The sequence below is a fragment of the Bos indicus genome, chromosome X (assembly GCF_029378745.1).
Source record: "Bos indicus isolate NIAB-ARS_2022 breed Sahiwal x Tharparkar chromosome X, NIAB-ARS_B.indTharparkar_mat_pri_1.0, whole genome shotgun sequence".
NCBI classification, from domain to species: Eukaryota; Metazoa; Chordata; class Mammalia; order Artiodactyla; family Bovidae; genus Bos; species Bos indicus.
Window position 1 is genome coordinate 99,467,795 of NC_091789.1, and position 12,307 is coordinate 99,480,101.

General features: G+C 39.6%; 1 protein-coding gene across 7 annotated transcripts in view; it reads right to left on the reverse strand.

Annotated features, from left to right (window-relative positions):
- FAM120C (family with sequence similarity 120 member C) overlaps positions 1–12,307 on the reverse strand; it is a 145,453-nt gene that overhangs the window by 131,634 nt on the left and 1,512 nt on the right. The gene's annotated exons all lie outside the window — the stretch shown is intronic.

Sequence of the window (12,307 nt, forward strand, 5' to 3'; positions counted from 1 at the left end):
TAATAGCTGTTTTGTATAGTTCTTCTGTGTATTCTTGCCACCTCCTCTTAATCTCTTCTGTTAGGCCCTTTTCGATTCTGTCTTTTACTGTGCCCATCTTTGCATGAAGCGTTCCCTTGGTATCTTCAATTTTCTTGAAGAGATCTGTAGTCTTTCCCAGTCTATTGTTTTCCTCTATTTGTTTGCATTGTTCACTTCAGAAGGCTTTCTTATCTCTCCTTGTTATTCTTTGCAACCCTGCATTCAGAGGGTATATCTTTCCCTTTCTCCTTTGCCTTTTGCTTGAACCCCATGAACAGTACTAATATCTAGACCAAAGAAAAATCATTTCACTTCTTTGCATCTGTTATTCAACTGTTAAATGGGCAGAAAAGCACATATTTTGAGAGCTTATGTGGATTAAACAAGATAAAAAGCACTTGCTATACAACCTGGTGCTCAAGAACAGAAGTAATTACTATTGTGGTAATTTTTCCTACCACTGGTGCATCTAGAAGAGTCACTAACATTTCAGGATGTGTCAATGACTGAGGATAACTAAATAATCAGGAGGCAAGAAGACGGCAGAGGAGTAAGACAGGGAAATTGCCAGCCTTACCACTAATACATCAAAAACTCATCAAGATAAAGAGCAACGCCTACAAAGCAACTTCTAGGTGACAGCAGAAGACTCCAGGCCTCCAGGGGGATAGGTTAAGCTCCCTAGAATGAGGTAGGAGAGAGAACGGGAGACATAAAAAGGGAAAAGACAGAAAACTTCTGGATGGGAGCTTGTGCCCGAGGGAGGGAGGGAATCCTGAAGCAGGAAGAGTTCCTGTGTGCTGGGAACCTACCTCACAGGCAGGCCCAAGGGGGAGATGCAGAATCTGGGAAAACTGGCAAAGCAAGGACTTAGAGGGCAGAAAACAGAAAAAGCTGCACTACTCAGCCCATAAACAACTCACGGACTCTGGCCCTGAGCAGATGGTGGGCTCAGGGAACTGAGAGAAGCCCACAGAAGTCCCCCAGTGAAGAGGGTGGGCCTGGGGTGACGAGCAAGGCGCAGCATACAAACCTCTCCAGCGCACACAACCCTTGCAGCTCAGAGGGCAGGCCTGGAGAGCCAAGACAAGTGCACACAAGACCTGCAACATAGAGAGCTGACTGATGAGACAAAACAAGTGCACACAAGCCCCGAGACCCAGACAGCGGGTCCAGGGAGCCGAGACAAGTGCACATAAGCCCCAGGATGCAGAGGGTGGTCCCAGGTTGCGGAAACAAGTGAACACAAGCCCTGAGACATAGAGGGCAGACCTGGTGAGCTGAGACAAGTGAACACAAGGAGCACAATGCAGAGTGTGGGCTCAGGGAGCCAAGACAAGTGTACACAAGCCCCACGAAGCAGAGGGTGACCTCAGGGGCCTGAGGGAAGCCCACACAGGTCTCTGCAAAGCAGAGTGCACAGTTTGGGAGCCGAGAAAAGATCCACATAAGACCCCATCTATCAAGCTTTGTCTTGCAGTGCAGTGCAGGGCAGGACTGGGGAACAGAAGCACCAGCAAAGATTCCAGGGACAAGTAGGGGGCTGGCGGCAATGAAGATATGCTGAGAGGGCTTTGACACAGCTGTGGAAATAGATGTGTGTAACACTGCTAAAGCTAGACGGACTGCCCAAAGACATACTGGACCCAGACACCCCAAAACCTACTAGTGGAAACTGAATTGCCCTTCAGAGAGATGAGATATAGGTACATCAATGAGAACACAGGCACAAGCTCCCCCAACCAGGAAAGCATCACAGTACACTAATCCAGCCCCCATCCACTGGGGCAGAATCCACAGCCAAGAAGAACTATGACCTTGAAAACTTTTTTTTTCTTATAAATCACAGTTTATTCCACTTACATATTTCTACCTTCACATTAGCCTTTTGTGGTGGTGTGGAGTTTTCCTCTGTTTTTCCTGTAAACAAAAAACTCATTTTAAGATTTATTTTTCCTTTTTCAACCCTTTTTTAGGGGATTTCTTGGATTTTGTTTTTGCTATATTTGACTGCTTTTCTTATAGTTCCTTACCAGTTGTAGCTATTCCTGAATATGTATAAATCTTTCACATATGTCTATTTATCTTTGCTTTTCTATTTTTCTTTTCTCTTGTTTTTACCCTCTTTTCCACCCTTTTCTTTTCTTTTTTTCTTTTCCCTATTTTCCTTCATTTTCTTTTTTTCACCAAGTACATTAAATTCTTGAGCTCTCTTTGCTATATTCCCCAGTTGGCACTCTGCTCAGGCTCAGTTTTTCAGATTGAGCATTAGCTAGCTCTGGTTTTAATTGGTTGATATCATTTTTCGTTTCCCTTCTTCACGAAGTCAGTCTCCTGTACTCTTTTCTTTAGAATACTTTGCTTGTAACTTTATGTGTGGAAGTGTGTGTATATGTCCCAGTATTTCTGTAATTATCTGCTTGATCAGCTTGGTCTCCTCTGACTAGAACACAGGCAGACGTCACCCCTAAAAAGAAGTCAACACAAACCACTCAACCAACCTTTCCCTCCAAGGGCAAAAACCAAGAGGAAGAAGGAATACAACTCCAAAGCCTGGGAAAAGGAGACCTCAAGTGGAGCAAGTTAGGAAAATAATGAAAAGACAGAGAAATACAGTACAAATGAAAGAACAAGGTAGAAACTTACAAGACCAAATACACAAAGAGGAAATAAGCAATCTACCTGAAAGAGAATTCAGAATAATGACAGTAAAGATGCCCCAAAGACTTGAAAATAGAATGGAGAAAATGCAAGAAACAATTAACACAGTTAATACAATCATCAGGACATAGAAGAAATAAAGAATAAGCAAACAGAGATGAAAAACACAATTACTGAAATTAAAAATACTCTAGAAGGAATCAATAGCAAAATAACTGAGGCAGACTGGATAGGTGAGCTAGAAGACAGAAAGGTGGAAATAACTGCTGAAGATCAGAATAAAGAAAAAAGTATGAAAAGAATTGAGGATAGCCTCAGAGACATTTGGGACAATATTAAACACACCAACATTTGAGTTATAAGGGTCCCAGAGGAAGAAAAACAAAAAGAAAGGCACTGAGAAAATTTCTGAAGAAATTATAGTTAAAATCTTCCCCAACACAGGAAAGGAAATAATCAAGTCCAAGAAGCGCACAGAATCCCTTACAGGATAAACCCAAGGAGAAAAACATTGAGACACATATTAATTAAGTTAACAGAGATTAAGCACAAAGAAAGAATACTAAAAGCATCAAGAGAAAAGCAACAAGTTAACATACAAGGGAAAACTGATATGATTAACAGTGGATCTTTCAGGAGAAATGTGGCAGGCCAAAAGGGAATGGCAAGATATATTTAAAGTACTGAAAGAAAGAAAAAAAATCTACAACTAAGATTATGATACCCAGCAAAGACCTCATTCAAAATTGATGGAGAAATCAAAAGCTTTACAGACAAACAAAAGTTAAGAGAATTTAGCACCACCAAACCAGCCTTACAACAAATACTAAAGAGAATTACATAGCCAGTGAACACAAGAGAAAGAAAAGACCTACAAAAACAAACCCAAAACAATTAAGAAAATGTCAATACATTCTCTTAATGTATTGACATACATTAAGGAACATACATATCACTAATTACCTTAAATGTAAACGTATTAAATGCACCAACCAAAAGATACAGACTGACAGAATGGATACAAAAACAAGATCCATATATATGTTGCCTACAAGAGACACACTTCAGACCTAGAGACATATACAGACTGAAAGTAAAAGGATAGAAAAAGATATTCCATGTGAATGGAAACCAAAAGAAAGCCAGAGTGGCAATCCTTATTTCAGACAAAATAGACTTCAAAATAAAGAATATTATAAGAGACAAAGACAGATACTACATAATGATCAAATGATTGATCCAAGAAGACGTAACAGTTGCAAATATTTATGTACCCAACATAGGAGAACCTCAACGCATAAGGCAAACACTAACACGCATAAGAGGGGAACTCAACAGTAACACAATAAGAGTAAGGGACTTCAACACACCGTTTACCAATGGACAGATCATCAAAACAGAGAATCAATAAAGAAACAAACCTTAAATGAATCATTAGACCAAATGGACCTAATTGGTATCTTCAGGACTTTCCATGCAAATGCAGAGGAATACAATTTCTTCTCAAGTGCACATGGAACATTTTCCAGAATAGACCACATCTTGAGTCACAAGTCAAGCCTCAGGAAATTTAAGAAAACTGAAATTGTATCAAATGTCTTTCTCTGACCACAACGGTATGAGAATAGTTATCAACTACAGGGAAAAAACTGCCCAGAACACAAAATCATGGAGATTAAATAATACACTACTAAATAATGAAGAGGTTACTGAAGAAACAAGGGAAATAAAAAGATTTCTAGAAACATATGACAACAAAAATACAATGACCCAAAACCTATGGGGCTCAGAAAAAGTAGTTCGAAGAAAGAAGTTTACGGCAATACAATTCTACCTCAAGAACCAAGAAAAGCACTGAATAGACAACCTAACTACAACTAAAGCAGCTGGAAAAAGAAGAACAAAAAGTCCCCAAAGTCAGCAGAAGGAAAAAAATCATAAATATCAGAGCAGAAATAAATGAAAAAGAAATGAAGAAAACAATAGCAAAGATTAATAAAATTAAAGCTAGTTCTTTGAGATGATAAACAAAACTGACAAACCACTAGCCATATTCATCGAGAAAAAAATCAAACTAACAAAATTAGAGATGAAAAAGGAGAGGTTACAACAGACAAGACAGAAATACAAAGGATCATAACAGAATATTATGAACAAGTATATGCTAACAAAATGGACAACCAAGAGGAAATGGACATATTCTTAGAAAAGTTTAACTTCCCAAGGCTGAACCAGGAAGAAATAGAAATTATGAACAGGCCAATTACAAACGATGAAATCAAAACTGTGATAAAAAATCTCCCCAAAAGCAAAACACCAGGGCCAGATGGCTTCACAGGGGAATTCTATCAAGCATTTAGAGAAAAGCTAATGAATATTTTTCTGAAACTCTTTCAAAAAATTGCAGAGAAAGGAACACTTCCAAACTCATTCTACAAGGCCACAATCACCCTGATACCAAGAACAGGCAAAGACAACACAAAAAAAGCAAACTACAGGCAAATATCACTGATGAACAGAGATGCAAAAATCCTCAACAAAATTCTAGCGAACAGAATTCAACAAAAGGCTCAAACACCATGATCAAGCCAGGTTTATTACAGGGATGCAAGGATTCTTCAATATATGCAAATCATTCAATGTGATGCACCATATTAACAAACTGAAAGATAAAAACCATATGATCATCTCAATAGATGAAGAAAAAGCCTCTGACAAAATTCAGCAACCATTTATGATAAAAACATTTCAAAAAATTGGCATAGACAGAACCTGCCTCAACATAGAAAAGGCCATATATGATAAGCCCACAGGAAACACTTCTCAATGATGTAAAAATAAAAGCATTTCCTTTAACATCAGGAACAAGACAAGCGTGTCCACTCTCACCACTAGTATTCAACACAGTTTTGAGAGGTCCTAGTTATGGCAATTAGAGAAAAGAAATAAAAGGAATCCAGATCGGAAAAGAAGTAAAACTCTCACTGTTTGCAGATGACAATACATCAGTTCAGTTCAGTTGCTCATTCGTGTCCAACTCTTTGCGACCCCATGAACCCCAGCATGCCAGGCCTCCCTGTCCATCACCAACTCCCGGAGTCCACCCAAACCCATGTCCATTGAATTGGTGATGCCATCCAACCATCTCATCCTCTGTCGTCCCCTTCTCCTCCTGCCCTCAATCTTTCCCAGCATCATCAGGGTCTTTTCAAATGAGTCAGCTCTTCGCATCAGGTGGCCAAAGTACTGGAGTTTCAGCTTCAACATCAGTTCTTCCAATGAACACCCAGGACTGATCTCCTTTAGGATGGACTGGTACTATAAATAAAAACCCTAAAGATACTATCAGAAAATCACTAGATCTAATCAGGGAATTTAGCAAAGTCAATACACAGAAATCACCTGCGTTCCTATATACTAACAATGAAAAATCAGAAAGAGAAATTAAGGAATCAATCCCATTCACCATTGCAACAAGAACAAAAAATATCTAGGAATAAACCTACCTAAGGAAACAAAAGAACTGTATACAGAAAATTATGAGACACTGATGAAAAAAAATCAAGGATGACATAAACAGATCGTGAGACAGTCCATATTCCTAGGTAGGAAGAATCAGTATTGTGAAAATGACTATACTACCAAATGCAATCTACAGATTCAATGCAATCCCTATCAAATTACCAATGGCATTTTTTCACAGAACTAGAACAAAAAATTTCACAATTCATATGGAAACAGAAAAGACCCTGAATAGCCAAAGCAGTCTTGAGAAAGAAGAATGGAGCTGGAGGAATCAACCTTCCTGACTACAGATTATACTACAAAGCTACAGTCATCAAGACAGTATGGCACTGGCACAAAAACAGAAATAGGGACCAATGTAACAAGATAGAGAGTCCAGAGATAAAACCAGGCACCTATGGGTACCTTATTTTTGACAAAGGAGGCAAGAATAAAGAATGGGGCAAAGACAGCCTCTTCAGTATGTGGTACTAGGAAACCTGGACAGCTACATGCAAAAGAATGAAATTAGAACACTTCCTAACACCATACACAAAGATAAACTCAAAATGGATTAAAGACCTAAATGTAAGACCAGAACTATAAAACTCTTAGAGGAAAACAGGAAAAACACTTCATGACATAAATCAAAGCAAGATCCTCTATGACTCACCTCTTAGAGTAATGGAAATAAAACAAAAATAAACAAGTGGGACCTAATTAAACTTGAAAGCTTTTGCACAGCAAAGGAAACTACAAACAAGGTGAGGTGAAAATACAACTCTCAGAATGGGAGAAAATAATAGCAAAGGAAACAACTGACAAAGAATTAATTTCCAAAATATACAAGCAGCTCATACAATTCAATGGCAGAAGAACAACCAACCCAATCAAAAAGTGGGGGAAAAGACTTAAACAGACATTTTTCCAAGAAGACATACAGATGGCTAACAAACACATGAAAAGATGCTCAACATTGCTCATTATTAGAGACATGAAAATCAAAACTATACTGAGATACCACCTCACACCAGGCAGAATGGCCATCAAAAAGTCTACAAACAATAAACACTGGAGAGGGAGTGGAGAAAAGTGAACCCTCTTGCATTGCTGGTGGGAATGTAAACTGATACAGCCACTATGGAAGACGGTATGGAGATTCCTTAAACTAGGAATAAAACCTCCATATGACACAGCAATCTCAGTCCTAGGCATATACCCTGAGGAAACCAACACTGAAAAAGACACCTGTACCCCAATGTTCATTGCAGCACTATTTACAATAGCTAGAACATGGAAGCAATCTAGATATCAATTGACAGATGAATGGACGAGGAAGCTGTGGTACATATATACAATGAAATATTACTCAGCCTTAAAAGGAATGCGTTTGAGTCCATTGTAATGAAGTGGACAAACCTAGAGCCTATTATACAGAGTGTAGTAAGAGGAAATATATATACCATATACTGACATATATACAGAGTCTAGAAAGATGGTACTTATGAATTTATTTTCATGGCAGCAGTGGAAAAACAGACATAGAGAACAGACCTTGGACATGGGGAGAGGGGAAGAAGGAGTGAGATGTATGGAGAGAATAACATGGAAACGTACAATACCATATGTAAAATAGACAGCCAATGGGAATTTTCTGTATGACTCAGGGAACTCAAACAGGGGCTCAAACTGTGACAATCTAGAAGGGTGGGATGGGGAGGGCGATGGGAGGGAGGGGACATGGTTTTACCTATGGCTGATTCTTGTTGATGTTTTACAGAAAACAACAAAATTCTGTAAAGCAATTATCCTTCAATTAAAAATAAAGTGGCAAAGAAAATAATAATCAGGAGCCACAGCAGCCACTGCTATACTGTATTCTAGAGAACAGAAGCACAAAATGGTGTATGCTCTTGGTCAGATTTCTCAAACTTTATTCATTTACTATCAACATGATTTCCGCAACATCCAAGTACTGTTGTTGTTTAGTCGCAAGGTCATGTCTCACTATTTTGCAACTCCATGGACTACAGCCCACCAGGCTCCTCTGTCCATGGCATGTGCCAGGCAAGAATACTGGAGTGGCTAGGCATTTTCTTCTCCAGGGGATCTTCCTGACCCATAGATCAAACCCACATCTTCTGCATTAGCAGGTGGATTCTTTACCACTAAGCCACCAGGGAAGCCCCTCCAAGTACTATATCCAAGTGCTGTACCTTAATACTTTTATTTAAATCAACTTACTTTTTAAAAATTGGCCTCATTTTAAAGAGTTATACCTATGAAACTACGGGTTTCATGTGTTCTATTTTTTTGTAATATATATATACTAACCATTAAAACAAAGTATTCGTACCATTAACCACACTACATCACCTTTGAAACCACATTCTAAAACTGCTTTATGGTTGCTCTGAGACCCTTGGGAAGAGATTAGGTAGCGATTTGTGGTTTTACTTAATTTTTGTGCTACTGGCAATGATCACGTACAAAGGTTTGCAGAACATACAATTGAAACCAACCAAATAACAAAAATTCATCCCAGTAAAATATAACACTGAATATTTTCAAGGGAAGTCCTAAATTGTTTAAACCTAAACAGACAATCTGGCAATTTATCTTTTATTTAATCCCTCTATTTTCTCTATCACAAATGAAAGTCAGATTGGGAATAAAGGCTGAACTTGTGACCTAGACTCAAGAACAGAACCAAGGGAAGGAGAAATACACTAGTGGGTTTTGGACTGAATCACTAGCATTTCAGTCAAAAGAAATGGAAAGCATGCAAATCATTCAAGTGAAAAACTGTTATCTTCAAGACAGTGAAACACCCCCCCTGAAAATGCAAACCACAATCAGTTATTAACCAACACCTTTCACGTCTGTGTTAGAAACCAAGAAGTTCTCCATCACTCCGACAACAACCACTGACCAGAGCAAGGAGAGAAAACTTCAGTCACTGATTACATCTACAGATACTTTATAGATGCAGTTTGGAGCCAGTCTTAAATCCACCATATTAAAAGCCACACTACACACTTTTAAAAAGTCATTCCCACAATGCATTCTATTAAGATCACTAACCTCTTCATTTCATCTCAGATATGCAGATGACACCACTCTTACGGCAGAAAGTGAAGAGGAACTAAAGAGCCTCTTGATGAAAGTGAAAGAGGAGAGTGAAAAAGTTGGCTTAAAGATAATGGCATCTGGTCCCATCACTTCATGGGAAATAGAGAAACAGTGGAAGCAGTGGCAGACTTTATTTTTTTGGGCTCCAAAACCACTGCAGATGGTGATTGCAGCCATGAAATTGAAAGACACTCACTCCTTGGAAGGAAAGTTAAAACTAGATAGCACATTAAAAAGCAGAGACATTACTTTGCCAACAAAGGTCCATCTAGTCAAGGCTATGGTTTTCCCAGTGGTCATGTATGGATGTGAGAGTTCGACTGTGAAGAAAGCTGAGCGCTGAAGAATTGAGGCTTTTGAACGTTGATGTTGGAGAAGACTCTTGAGAGTCCCTTGGACTGCAAGGAGATCCAACCAGTCCATCCTAAAGGAGATCAGTCCTGGGTGTTCATTGGAAGGACTGATGCTGAAGCTGAAACTGAAGCTGAAACTCCAATACTTTGACCACCTCATGCGAAGAGTTGACTCAATGGAAAAGACCCTGATGCTGGGAGCGACTGGGGGCAGGAGGAGAAGGGGACGACAGAGGATGAGATGGGTGGATGGCATCACTGACTCAATGGACGTGAGTTTGGGTAAACTCTGGGAGTTGGTGATGGACAGGGAGGCCTGGTGTGCTGCGATTCATGGGGTCGCAAAGAGTCGGACACGACTGAGCAACTGAACTGAACTGAACTTCTTCATTGAAGGAAAAAAAGATATCCTGCACCTAAAATAAACAAGTTATTATGGAGACTATGAAAAGATCAAAGAGTTGTTTATAATCTAGCATGGGAAACAAGACATATTTTGCAAACAGTAGTGCTTATGACTACTGAGAAATTTTCCCCCCAACATTTTGTTACAAAAAACTTTAAACATATAGCAAAGTTCAAACAATTTCATAGTGAACATTAAACTAATCACGACTGAGACTTTACCATGTTTACTACATTTGCTTTGCAAAAAAAAAAAAAAAAAAAGTGAAAATGAAGTCGCTCAGTCGTGTCCAACTCTTTGCGACCCCATGGACTGTAGCCTATCAGGCTCCTCCATCCATGGGATTCTCCAGGCAAGAGTACTGGAGTACTTGCCATTTCCTTCTCCAGATCTTCCCAACCCAGGGATTGAACCCGGGTCTCCCGCATTGTAGGCAGACGCTTTACCATCTAAGCCACCAGGGAATCCATCTATCCAATCCAAGATATATTTTTTATGAACTGCTGGGATTTTAAAAGTGAGCCTATGTGTATTGAAGAATCTTAGTAGGTCATTTTAGGGTTGCCTCTCAAAAATGTTTGCTGATGATATGCATGAACAAAGAAGTTGGAAAACCACAAACCCAGCGTTCAACTACCCTGCCAACCTCTAATCAAAATCTATTCAGAGCTTAAAGGCCATTTTATGTCTCCACATCTGTGTCCACTCTCTGAACCACCCTTTCCAGACCTCTTCAAGGCTCAGTACCAATCTGTGAAACCTCCCTCAATTTTCACTCTCAACCAGAATTAACCAATACTCCCTACAGGGACCATATTTTTCAATCATGAGCAATTAGCTCACAGTATCTGCAACTTTGTTTTCAGCTTGTCTCATTTACTAAAATCTAACCTTCTTGAGGGTAGTGATCCCCTGACCTCACTCTGAATCCTCAGCAATCAACATATTACTAGCCTATAGGTACTCAACAAATAACAACAAACAGCCCCAAACCTGTCTTTACCCAGAAGCCAGAGAAGATGTTAGTCCAATATGGAAATGATTTAATCTGGCACTTTAGAAGGCTTCATCTTAGAGCACTGTTGCTAAGAGCATGAGCTTTGGAGCCAGATCACCTGGGCATGTATCCTAGCTCTGCCATTTATTGCCAGGTGACTCTGGGCAAGTTCCTAAACCTCCTGTTCCTCAGTTCCCTAGTTTGAAAAACGATAATACTGTTTCACAGGTTATTGTGAGGATCAAATGATATAATTTTCATTTGATAAAGCACCCAGATTAGCAGCTGGCACACAGTGAGCATTCCATCAACCTTAGTCACTGTTGACAGCAACCAAGTTAATGACAATGAGGTAAAAAGTCCTTAAAGATGGAGTGGTAGCAGTGAAAACAAACTGGAAAGAATGGCCATGAATGGACAAACTACTGAAAAAATGCCCCGTCAGGAAGGCAAGCAAATGGAGTCTGATATATATATTTCTTCCACTTTGTATTGAGATAGCTTATGATTGAATTTAAAAAAAAATTATTAAAAACAGCTATAATCTACCCAGCCTAGGCACGTATTAGATGCTGAGCACAAGAAGTCTAGCATGACTAGACTTCAGCCAAAAGCTGTATGACCACTGCAAGTTTCTTTACGTGGGTCTTTCAATCTCTCAGCTGAGATTTTCCCCTCCTCATTACTCCACCCAGCACCATTTCCTTAGTTTATGATTCCAGTTCCATGTCGTCTTCTGACTGTGTGTACATCCTCAAGAGCCTTGGTTGGGGAATAGGTTTGTGGTTCTGTCCTACTCAACCCTGTACTACTTTTTTTTTTCCTGCCCAACTCCTTTAATTCTCAAGCCTTGCTATTCCCTACACGTAGGAACTTGAAACTTAAGAGTATGGGAAAGAAACAAAGCAACAGCAGTTGTACCAAGAACTGGGGGGTGCTGCCAAGCTGTTCTCCAGGCCCCTCCATATGCAGTGACCCAATGCAGAGATTAGACTGGCCCCCATGAGGCCTCACATGCTTGATATTCCCATTTGCTTCTGCTCACTTTCTTTCTCTCCTTTAAAGAAGCCTCTTCCCAAGCCTGCAAGTAATTCAAATCCAATTCATTCTTAAAAGATCCAGGTGAGGTCCAACTTCAAGAAAGCCTCCTCTGAGCATTTTAGCCCAAATATTGCCCCCCAACACACATACACCAAACAAGTACTATACTTACAATCTTTACCATAAAGCGTA